The following is a 12,496-nucleotide window of genomic DNA, read 5'->3' as shown; positions in this document are numbered from 1 at the left end:
ATGTTTGCTTGTGGAGAACCATTGATAATGATAGTGTGAGTTTCTGTAGGATTATTTTTACTTTTAAAATACATAATATGAACAATATTTATAAGTTTTAAGATTAACAAGCATCTCTATGTTGATGTACACATTTAACATTGTCTGTCTTGTAATTTACATCCAATTCCTAAAAATGTAATGAGCTTTGTATCATATAGTATCATACATTAATATAAGGATTGTGATATATTCGAATGTACATTCTCAAAGAAGTACTTAAAAATAATGTACCTTATCTAATTTAGGAATTGACTTGCATTTTGTTATCAATTTTCATGTAATGTGCTATATAATATAAATATTTCACATGCCTCATGTATAAAATAGATGGGTGATTCAGCGAGGTATAGCAGTATATTTTTTAATGTAGTAAAACGTGTGAGGAAGCTTTTTTTTTTTTTAATTAAAAGCCATATACTAAATAGGATGCAATAAAGATGGCATATTTTATAATTGGAAGTTTAGGTTCCAATACCAAAATGAATGGTAAAGCATACACAGAAATGTCCAGATATTACAATGTTTCTATGTTGGTGCATGTTTTAACTGTAAAGTGACAGTGAACGCCTTCAATACATTTCACATTTCGAAATTCGTTTTGTATTATCATAGTGAAAATTAAAAAAAAAATTATTCTGTGATGCATTGTTTCCATTTTTTAATCTTGAAGTTGATTTGTTTTCTGGGTTGTGTCAATGGAATATTTAGGTTTTAATGAGAGAGCAAACAAAAGGGGTGAGAGGGGGCAGCCTTGACGGGTGCCACGGCATATTGGAAAGTCAGGGGAGATCAGGCCCGCGTAACAAACATAAGCAGTAGGGTTGTCGTAGAGGGCCTGTATACCCCGCAAAAATTGTCCCCCAAACCCCATTTTAGATAGAACGCACCATAGATAGTCCCATCCCACTCGGTCGAACGCCTTCTCTGCGTCTAAAAGTATCATGCCGAGTGGGGTGGTCTCTATCTCCGCTACGTCAAATGCCGTTATGGCCATATTTACGTGCGTAGTAGTGTCTCGACCGGATATAAACCCATGTTGCTGTGGATTGATGATCCTAAGTAGTATAGGGGATAATCTTATAGCCAATATTTTGGCAAAGATTTTTGCGTCAACGTTTATAAGGGATATGGGTCGGTATGACCCTCTCTCCTCCTTAGGTTTATCTTTCTTCAAGAAGAAAATTATTTTCGCCCTATTCCATGATTTAGGGGTGTTGCCAGTAAGACCAACAGATTGCAGTACCTTCAGGAATAGGGGTTCCAACTCAGCTAAGCACACTTTATATAGCTCTAAAGGTATTGAGTCCTCCCCTGCCGCTTTCCCAACAGGTAGGAGGGCTATAGCTTGATGCAGTTCAGCCATTGTAATGTTATTGGACAATAAGTCTGTTCCAGTTATGATCTGTGAGTTTGTTATGTATTTGTCCAAATAGCACCGGATTGCGTCTGAATTAGGAATGCTTTCTGGGGTGTATAAGTTCTTATAATAGTCAGCGAATTGTCCTACTATATCCTGAGGTTGGTTATAACTTTTATTGTCACTCCCCCGTATACTGGTAATTGTTGTACTAGCTCTATCTTCTGCAACCTTATAAGCCAGAATTTTGCCAATTTTGTCGCCACCCTCGTACTGTGCAATTTTAAACTTGTGGATCTTAGTACTGCGCTTCTGTATAAGTTTGGTCTTAGTTTCATTTTTTAGAAGTCCGAGTTTGAGGCCTATTTCAGTTGTTGTTGATAATTTTAGTCGGAGTGCAGAAGCGAGTAGTTCCTCTTGTTTAGTTATACTGGTTATGAGCAAAGAGTTAGCCCTTCTGTGTTCCATATTTTGTCTAATCGTGTAAGCTTGAGTGAATCCCCTAATACTAGCTTTACAAGCATCCCAAACAATGCCACAGTCAGTGGAGTCTATGTTGATATCCATAAAGTCTATAAGGTGAGATTTAAGCTGTATCACATACTGTGGGTCTGAGGTCAAATATCTAGGGAAAGAAAATGGTCTGGGCGGAGTCCTAGTATGTGTGGTGCTTATTGTAAGAATCAATGGATTATGATCTGAGGAGATTCGAGGGCATAGAACCAGATTAGAGCTCTTCAATAGATTATCCCCTATTAATACCATATCTAATCTCGAACACAGTTTATGGGGTGCGGAGTAATAGGTATAACCCGGTTGGTTTGGATATAAATATCGCCAAGCATCTTTAATGTTATGGATGCGGCAGAGGTCTAAGATGGATAATCTAGTTTTGCGCATCCTTTGGAAGCTACCAGATCTGGTTGTGTCAATTTTATAATCCATGATGCAATTAAAATCTCCCATAACAATGAGTTCTCCCTCCCAGCCCAAGAGCGTGGTATTCAGCTGGTCGAAAATCTTCGGTTCATCGGTGTTTGAACCATAAATTACACAAAAAACATATTTTGAGCTCTCATAATTAATCTGAGCTATCGCCCATCTACCCTCTTTGTCGCAGAGAGTCTGTAGTGTTTCAATCTTGAACCGTTTATCCTTAAGGATGACCACGCCTCTTGTTGATTGTGTAAAATTCGATCCTATCAGAATGTCATAGCCCAGTTGGTTCATTAATTTGCTATCTTTGCCCGCTATGTGTGTTTCAGTGAGAAGAGCCATATGGGGGTTATGTAGTTTTAATTCTTCTGTAATCAAAAGCCTTTTATTTTTGCTATTCATACCGGAAACATTCCAGGTTATACATTTTATATCATACATTTGTGATAAGTAAAGAGCACAGCCTTAACCCCAGTTCCAAAAACCCTGATGCAGTTCCCATTATTTACCCCTAAGGTGATAATAACAAATGTAAAAAAAAGAGAAAAGAGAATTGAGCTGATATAATCTCTAGTAGCTCGTTGAGCTCATCCCTGTCTGCCTGTAAATTTTTAAAGAAGATTCTACCCCACCCCCAAACCCCCCCACCCCACCCCTCCCTGGTTCCAGCCCCAGCAGGGGCAGAACCGCCCTCAGTGAACAGCTGCCGTTGGAAGGACAGCTTCTCGTGGCAAATCACCACGGGGCACCCATCCACCCCATCATTTCTCCCTCACCAAAAAATGTATAAAGAGAAAGAAAAAAGAAGCCTAAGGTGTAGAATGAGATAGAAGATAAGAGCTAGAGGATAAGGGGTCGTCTAAATAAGTACGGATTTCGTCAACTCATAGGTTCATAGGTTCATAGGTTCATAGGTTCAATTATTCATGAGATATGCAATAGTGACCAGTTGTACGATAACTAGCTCGGACCCAACATGCCATCATTTTTCTGTTTGATTCCTGCCTTCATTCAGGCTAGAAACAAATGCTTCAACTGCTTTGACTTCGCTAAAGAAGTATATGCGTCCATTTTTGATGACTTTCAGACGGGCAGGTTCCTGTAAGAAAGCCTGGCCCCCATTAGATTTGATTGGATCGATAAATCTACGGAGTATCCAGCGTCGGTCCATGGTGTCTTTACTTAGATCGGAACGAGCAAAGATTGAGAAATCCCCTATAGCAATAGGGGTATTAGGGCGAGCTCTCTGCCATACTGCTTGGCGAAGTAGGAAATTACCGAAGAACAACAGAAAGGGACGTGGAAATTGACTTGCTCTGTTTTTCATCACCAATGGTAAACGGTGAGCCCGTTGTATTTTTGAGTCCCAGTCCCAGTCTGCCAAGTCTGGAAAGGCTTTCTGGAGTAGCCCCACGACATAAGCCCTAGGGTCAGAACCCTCGGACCCTTCTGGAACCCCAAACAGTCTTAAATTGGAACGTCTCTGTCGATTTTCCAAATCTTCAATCTTCTGTTGAAGAGTGGATAGCAGATCATCATGCTTTCCAACTTTAGCAGTCATTTGAGTGTTAGCCTCTTCAATCTCAACCACTCGGTGTTGCAGCTCAATAACATCTTGACAGATCCCTCCAATTTTAGTAGTAAGTTCTTGTAGCGAGTTTTGTACTTTGCTGTTATCTTCCCTCAGTTGGGTATGGTGTTCTTGGGCTACCTTACGTTGATCGTTCAGAATCTGCAATATTAGATCTATTGAAGAATGATCCGTTATCTCACCCCCAGCTCCCTCTTTAGTGAAGTGTTCGCTTTGAGGGGGTAGGGAGAGTGGCGTTTGTATAGTGGTGCCCACTTTAGGTTGAGGAGAGATATAGCTTGACGATAGTACTGGAGCTATGTAAGCATTGGCATTAGACAGTGGATTTGCATCAGCTCGGCTTAGAGGAGAGTCCATGTGGCCGAGACGGGCTTGAGTCGGAGACGGCTCTTGTTCTTGTTCTTGTTCGTTTGAGCCATCTATTGCCGAGTTGATTTGAGCGGTAGTAGCACCGGTGGAGCTCGGGGTAGAAGAAAGATCGACCTGTTCTGAAAAATCGTGCGGGCTGGCACCTGACAGTCTCAGCGTCATATTTTTCACCAGCCCCCTGGTTTCAATCCATTTTCTTAATGGGCTTTTATCTGCTTGCTTTTTCTTTATATTTTTAACAGGCTGAGATATAGTAGCGGTAGTCTTAAATCCTCTTCTGGATTTTGCCTTACTTCTTAGTTTGCGACCTCTATTTGCTCGCAGCTTAGCCCTGCCATCTGTGCCGCTTGTGTCATGATCCTTCCTATGTCCCCCCCCAAAGCTCATCCTCTTCCTCAGTATGTGCGGATAGTTCTTCAGACATTTCTTGCTCGCTGGCTTCAGCAAAGTCGTTATGCTCCGCAACCCCTATCCCTGCAATAGCACCATCAAAGCGGCCACTGGGACTCGCCATACTGGTAGATGGATCAGACACCAAGTCCTCCAAACCCTCCACTTTTTCATCACTGGAGTGCTCCGATACCTGCATCTGTATCTGCTCTGTCGTGGAAAGAACAGGGGCCAGGTCGATAGCATTCCCGGTGGCAATATCAACATCAGAGTTAATAGAGTCAAAAGCATTACTCGTTTCACCCCCCAACACCTCTCTCTCGCGGGTCAGAGTCAGAGTCCTATCCATCCCTTTACCCGTTCTACTAGGAGAGCACTTAGGGTGTGAGGCTAAAATCAAAGTGGGTGGCTTCAGTACCTGTTTACGGCTGTTCTCTCCCGTCTGTTCTGCTGACAAAGACGGGGCAGGCTTCTGAGATATGAGCAGCAACATCTCTTTCTTCGTGTTCTCCAACTCCGGCTCCACCGCGTTGTGCTCGTCCCTCGCTGGTCCGGGAATTCTTTCGGCCCCAGCGGCCCCAGCGGCATCGGAGTCGGCATCGGCGTCGGCCAGAGAGACCTGAGAAATCGATGGCAGCCCAGCCGAGACCAAAGCAACCGTGCGCGGCTTGACCGATGCAGGGACCGTAGCAGCAGAAGGGGCCGCAGGTCCAGCCTCCTGCGCTCTGCTCTCCGTTTGTTTGTGATAGCGGGTTGCACGATGTAATTTCTTGGGAGACATTATCCCAGACAGCTGGATAGAGTTGGGGAGAGACCGAAGATACGACCAAAGATATGACCCGAGATCTGAGCCGAGCCGGCTGAGTTTGGTGCTCCCACGAAGACTCTGCAGAGTGCGGCCGAATAGCCAGGCAGTCTTTGAGAGCTTTTGCATCGGCGATGATAATGGTGCCGCCGGTCAGTCAGCTCAAAGCGGCCAGATACCAGGTGCCGGTACGTTTTTTTCCCCCGGGGGGTATGCTAGCAGTTTAACTCCTTATCCCGCAGCATAATCAGTCGTATTGCTCCGGTTTACCGTGTACTTGGGTGGGGAGAAAGCATGCAGTGGATGGAGCCCCGGGTGAGCAGCTCAGTGCGGACCCAGCTCCGCCATCTTGCCACCGCCTTTTTTATCTGCTCTACAGTCCCAAGACCAAATAGTACCTTTTAGTTCTGGCTCAAAAACACTGAAAATAACAGCATATGCCGATGATATCGCTATTTATACACAAGATATCGTGATGGCACTTAAAAGTATTGTTTCTGAGGCTGGAAAATTTGGGAATATCTCAGGGTATAAACTTAATGTACAAAAGACTCAAGTTATTGCTAATTATACCCCGAATGTGGTAGTCCCTGAAATCTGTAAGAGCGCTACATACCTAGGTGTAAAAATTACGGCTAAAATCCAGGAAATTATTAATATAAACTATAAAGCATTAATCAAATCTACTACCTTACTTTTAAAAAAATGGCACAGATTACCCCTGAACCTAATCGGAAGAATTAACCTCATTAAGATGACGATATTGCCTAAATTTTTATATTTGTTTCGATCTATACCACTTAATTTAAATAATATATTTTTTAAAGAGCTGGACGGTGTATTCAGCAGATTTATCTGGAGCTACAAAAAGGCGAGAAGGTCGATAAAATCTCTGACAAATAACACGAATCTAGGAGGGCTGAATTTCCCTGATTTCAAGTTGTATTTTTGGTCTGCGTTTGTTTTGCGTATTCGCTCATTGCTCATTAAAGAAAGAGCACTCCCCTTTCATACTCTTATGCTAAAACAAGACGTAAACATGTTTTTGCTTCGCGCCAACGACCCAAACTATTTTAAAAGAGTCAAATTTAAGACCGCCAAAGACATAATAAAGATCTGGGGCAACATCTCAAATTACTGTAAAATAACTTACTATCATCCAATGATGCCGTTATGGGGCAACCCGGGTTTACCAGGTATCTTTAATGACAACTCCACTTATAGCTGGTCTAGGAAAGGTATCAACTTATTAGGGGATTTATATGGTATTCATGGATTTATAGAATTCAATACTCTTAAAATACTATTCGATCTTTCGGAAACTATGAGATACAAACACTTGCAACTGCACGACTATCTGATTAATAAAAAACAAATCTCAGTAGTTATGGACAACGAAATCTGGTCCTGTTTATACTCTGGGAAAACTAAATCAACTATAAGAGACACTTATCATGTTTTATCTTGCTACAAACCAAATGACTGCTCTAAGTTAGCAGATAAATGGGGCCGGCTATTAGGGATAAATATTACAGCTAGAGAAATAGGGTGCTCCATGTCAAATATTAATCAACTGGTTCGCTCTTCAAGTTTAAGGCTTCAACAGTTTAGAACGAGCTGTATGCTATATTATACCCCTGAAATTATATCTAAATGGTCTTTTAACAACTCTTACAGTGATCGAACTAAATGTCCAAAATGCTCCACTGAGGCCGCCAATTTGACACATATGTTGTTTTCGTGCCCTGTCCTCAAGGATTATTGGGGGGATATTCAGATGGTTCTAAAAATCAAACATATTCAAATACCTATATTCACTGCTGCCTCAGTCCTGCTTGACATATATTCTAACCCAATCCCACAAGCCGCGTTGATTTCTATACTCATGTCATGCGCTAAACTCACTGTGGCAAGAGCCTGGATCGGCACTGATCCACCTACGGTTTGGGATTGGTGGGCGCTGGTTACTGAGATATACACCATGGAGTCTGCTTTAGCTCGGTTAAGAGGGAGCCGCTCCATAAGCAAACATGAAAAAAATTGGGGAACCTTTATGGTATGAGGTGGTTTTTTATCATTTTTTTTTTTTTTTGTTTTTCTTCTCTCTGTCCCCTCTTGTGCTTACAGCTCCAGTTTTTTTTATTTAAAGCTGAGAATATAGTGTAATTTTCTCGATTATAGACGCTAATTGATGTAAGTATTTATATTTGTTTTTTCTGTCTGCCTGTTCAATAAAAAATTTAAAAAAAAAAAAAAAAGGAATATTTAGGTTTATAAATATATGTACTAAGGTAGTATATGTGATGTGTTAGTGTAAACCGCCCAAAATATGTATATTGTTTTAAAATAAATGCTCCATTGCAGAATACATTTTATACTTTGAGTGTGAAACATAAACTATTATATATGTTGTAAGTTATATATTATATTAACAACATTGCTAAAAGTAAATTACGTGATTTTTTGTAGGTTTTGAGATGTGTGGGATAAATGTTACCCCCTTCATTATTCTAATTGAAAACTATTCTATAATGTGTGATGATGTCAAAATGTCATATTGAACTTAGTGTTTTTTTATGGATACTATGAAACAAACTTATGAGGTAGTGAGTAACAATGGCATCTTTGAGACAATTGACATCACCTTGCGCTCCTTGGATGATAAAACAATTAGGGCTTAAATACGAATTGGCGATGCTGGAGCAGACAGCCATGCCGGTGGCCAGCTCCCTCACCGCCAATCCCTGAGCCGACTGCCCGCCAGGTTATGGGTTTCATAATGTCCTAGTTCCTGCACAGCATGGTTTCCTGGTGGCTGAAGTGGTTTAATGGCGGTCCACACGCCAATGTTGTAATTGGGCAGTCGAACCGCCAGTGCAGCGGTGGCTGGACCGCCACCACTGTGTCCCAGTGAGTCTGGCGACCCTCCGACCACCAGACTCGTAATGAGGCCCTAACTTAAATTATAGATGTTCTGGAGAGTTCCTGATCAATTTTGGCAAGGGATGACAATGTTACAGTGTCTCCACTTGTTCTTCAAACTGCTTCTCCTTTAAGAAGAACTGATAGGGTGTTCCTGTGGGTGAAGCACTTAACAGCTCTCAACGGACAACCTCTCATCTTTTACTCAGCGAAATCACTAGGGATAATGCTTGACAGCAACTTAAAGATGCAGAAGCATATCAGCGCTTCCACAAAAGGAGCCAACCTCCACCTGAAGACCCTGTGAAAACTGAAACCCTTTCTGCTAGCCTTCGATTTTAAACAAGCAGTTTAAGCCCTAGTTATACCTAGAGTGGAATACGGGGCGGTAACCTTATGCGGCCTCCCAAGGTCATCGACAGCCCAATGAAGAGCCACTATCAACTCAGCTGCGAGACTCATCACAGGTTCAAAGAGAAACTCTCACATATCCCCTGACCTGAGAGCCCTCAACTGGCTACCATTTGAAACTAGAATTCATCTTAAAATCATTTGTATGACGCACAAAGCCCTACACCACAATTCCCCGCTCTACCTAGCTCAGAAACTGGAGCTCTATTCAGGCAGCAGAGTCTCCAGGAGTGCCAAGACACTTCTTCTAAAACCACAATGATTTGCCAAGAAGAAAACCTATATCCGTTCATTCTCTGGTATGGCTCCTAAGATCTGGAACGCTTTGCCCACTGAAACAAGGACAAACCCGTCCTCGGCATCCTTCAAGAAAGAAGTGAAAGCAATCCTCATGGCTAAATTCACGTGAACTCTGGCCTATTGATAGCCTTACTGTATATTATAACTATCTATGTCTTTGTGCTCAATAGCTGGCCTTTTGTCTTGTATATGCTATTTATAGCTGTTCACTTATATCTTTGTTTGCCACACCTTGCTTTCTCCATTTGGCCTGTAAAGCGCTCTGATACTCACAAGGGTCTTAGTTATACACTGTGAAAGTCACCTGAAGGTATCTGAGATCAGATACGTACTTGGCTCTGGATAAGAGAGACACCTTTCCTTGCCTCTAAGAAATAGATGATTCTCTAGCTGACATAAATGGAGTCATAAAGGAAAGGAAACAAGAACCCAGTATATTCAATTTTACACCAATTGAACACCAGGAAAACATCAATTCTACCAAAAGTAAATTCCAACAGAGACCTGAGAACAAGATGGACTCCACCATATCAGTAATGAGAGTTCTAAATCGATACATTGTTGATGAGTTAACATATCAGTAGATCCTTGCAAGGAACTTGAGAGTAGCTTTCACTGTACTCACTGATGTTACAAACAGCTTCTCACTCTGGTGTTCCTCAGTGCACACTGGCAAAACATTGTCTGTTCCTATTAAACCAAGGGAGGAGCATAAGGATTTATCAGATGGTGCAAACATATGAATAAATATTGTGCTTCAATATGTTGAGAAAAAGACATCAGTGTGCCAATCTTGTACAGTATTTTCCATAGTACTGATCTTCTCTTTATGTCATGTTTCTACAAACCATATGCAGTTCCTTATTTGTGTTTCCCATTTATTCAGCATTTGTTATATTTGACTTATGTTATTGAGTGAAAAATGATAATACATAATAGACATAAATTGATTTACTTTCATTAAAAATACCTATTTGTTTATTTTGTATTGTTGTTATTTTTGTAAATATATCCTTTATATTTTTCAGTTTGCTGTGATTACCTTATATAGCTTTTGCTAATCATATAAAATTGTATATATGTGTTTACAGAAGGTTGAGTAAGAGCTAATGTCATGTATTTGCCTACAATATAGGCACATAGATGACATTAAAACTTTTTAAATATCATATAGGATTAACCGTCATTAGATTAGAAGATGTGTAGATGTGTCACATTTTTATTTTCAAATTTCTAACAGCCGCATACTATGAACCTCAGTGTGTTTGTTGCAAATTAATGCATATATAACAATTTATAGGAAGTTAGGACTTGCATTACCAATATGAATTAGCAGGGTTATGTTGGATGACTGCTTTTCCAATCATTAATCAGACTAAAATTTTCATTTTAAAGTACATATACACATTATTATTTTTTAAAGTCCCAAAATTGTCCTTCTGCATGAAGGTAAAGTCATATTTATTGTCCTAGACTAAAAATTAAACCCCATCTAATAATAAACAAAAAGGTACTATAAATTAAAAATATTTCGATCAGTCACCGCTCCTCATTATCCAACAACCTGACCATTGAGCATGGTATACTTGTTCATTGTTGTGGCCTCTCAAATTTGCAGTTCAATGTGCCCTCAAGACAACTGTACTAAGAAATACAATTTTTTATACATCATCTAACTTTACATAAGTGGTAAACTTATTCTCTGCACAATAGGCCATTTATGTTCACATTTCTTTATTAGTTAATCATAAAAAATATAAAGATTTAACCCTCTTATAATGCAATATATACCCCCAAACAATAGCACTATGTCACTCAAATCATGCTTATAATGCTAAAGTAAATAACATTACACTTAATTATTACATGTATAAATAAATGTGATTACAATTGTTTGTGTTCCTTGGGAATAATATCAATGTCATATTAATGAATTTCTAAAATGTAATCTTGACAAACACATTTTCCTCAAAGTCTTGCATAAATTTAAAGAATAAAAATGTGAAATATTTTATATGTATTTTGTGTTAATATTAGGTCAATTGTGTTTGAAAATGTACACATACAGACTGTCTAAAGACAGCTATGAATATGAAAATATCAATTCCCAAAATAAAGTCTGAGTTACATTAGGTAGTTTAATGCAATTTAGACAAGCATGTGCAGCCAGATTTATGATTTTAAAATGCATTCTCACACATCTACGCTTTGAAAATCTTTGTGAAGCAAAACTCCTGCAATATATCAAGCCAAAGATTCATGATTCATGGAAAAAGCTTTGCAAAGGGTGAGGTCAGTAATTGTTTTTTGAATATTCAGCTTTAGCAGATAGCGGCAGTGATTGATGGATTCTTGGTTGATTGTTGGATTATCGAGCATTGGCAAGTGTCATTTTTATTATCTTGACATAAATATTATCTTTGCACACATGACAATTTTTAAATATAATTGATCTGTTTTAGAAAATGTGTGTAAAGCTTGACATTATGTACAACATTTTAAATGTCATGGCATCTTCAGGAGACACAAGATGTAACATATGCTTAGGACAAAATGTAGTAAAGTTCATTTTATAAAACACTTTGAACAAGATCAGCATTACAAAAGTGTCAATATTCTATATATCTATGTTTCATTTACTCTAATAAAATGAACTATTATTTGTGCTGGAGGACTCCCCGCTGCTAGGAACATTAACACTAATTTAGTTATTAGTCTGAACAACAAATTGACTAAATTAACTAGACCTTAAATCCCTGGTAGCTATGACATACAGCAGATAGCCTTAACTTGGGACAATGTGTAAAGTTTAGAGTCACTACAAAACGATTAAGAAGTTGAAAATACAAAACACTAAACATCACAACCAATTGTACAAGTGTAATACATGTAATTTACAAATTACCCCCAAAAATACAAACTATCCATTATATGTGGAAATGCACATGTTTAAATCAACAGATTCAATTATCAATTGTAGGAAAGTGCCCTTTTTATATGGTCACCCCCCCCACTTTTTCCCAATGCTGATGGTTATGATTCTGCACTCAGTGGCAGCTGGTGGAATTTAAGATTGGCAAGGCGTAAGAGCAATGACTGAAATTTTGGACACAACATGAGTGAAGCGAGTGATTCCGGTGTTTAAGGGTGGGGCTCGGGGGTTATCCCCAGGAATCTTTCTATAATTAGTATATTTTGGTGCAATTCAATGTATAGAAAATGTTACATGAGCAATAAGGTTTAGAAGGAGTACATATAGTAGTAGGCTGATAGTAGGCATTATATAATTTGATCACGTCATTATAAAAAAATGTAAGAGTGATTGAGATTGGCATTTGGATTTTATTACTACCCAAAACTCAATACCAGTCCC

This window comes from Triturus cristatus, chromosome 5_2 (genome assembly GCF_964204655.1).
Source record: "Triturus cristatus chromosome 5_2, aTriCri1.1, whole genome shotgun sequence".
In the NCBI taxonomy this organism is placed as follows: Eukaryota; Metazoa; Chordata; class Amphibia; order Caudata; family Salamandridae; genus Triturus; species Triturus cristatus.
Note: the sequence above shows the minus strand (reverse complement) of the source record.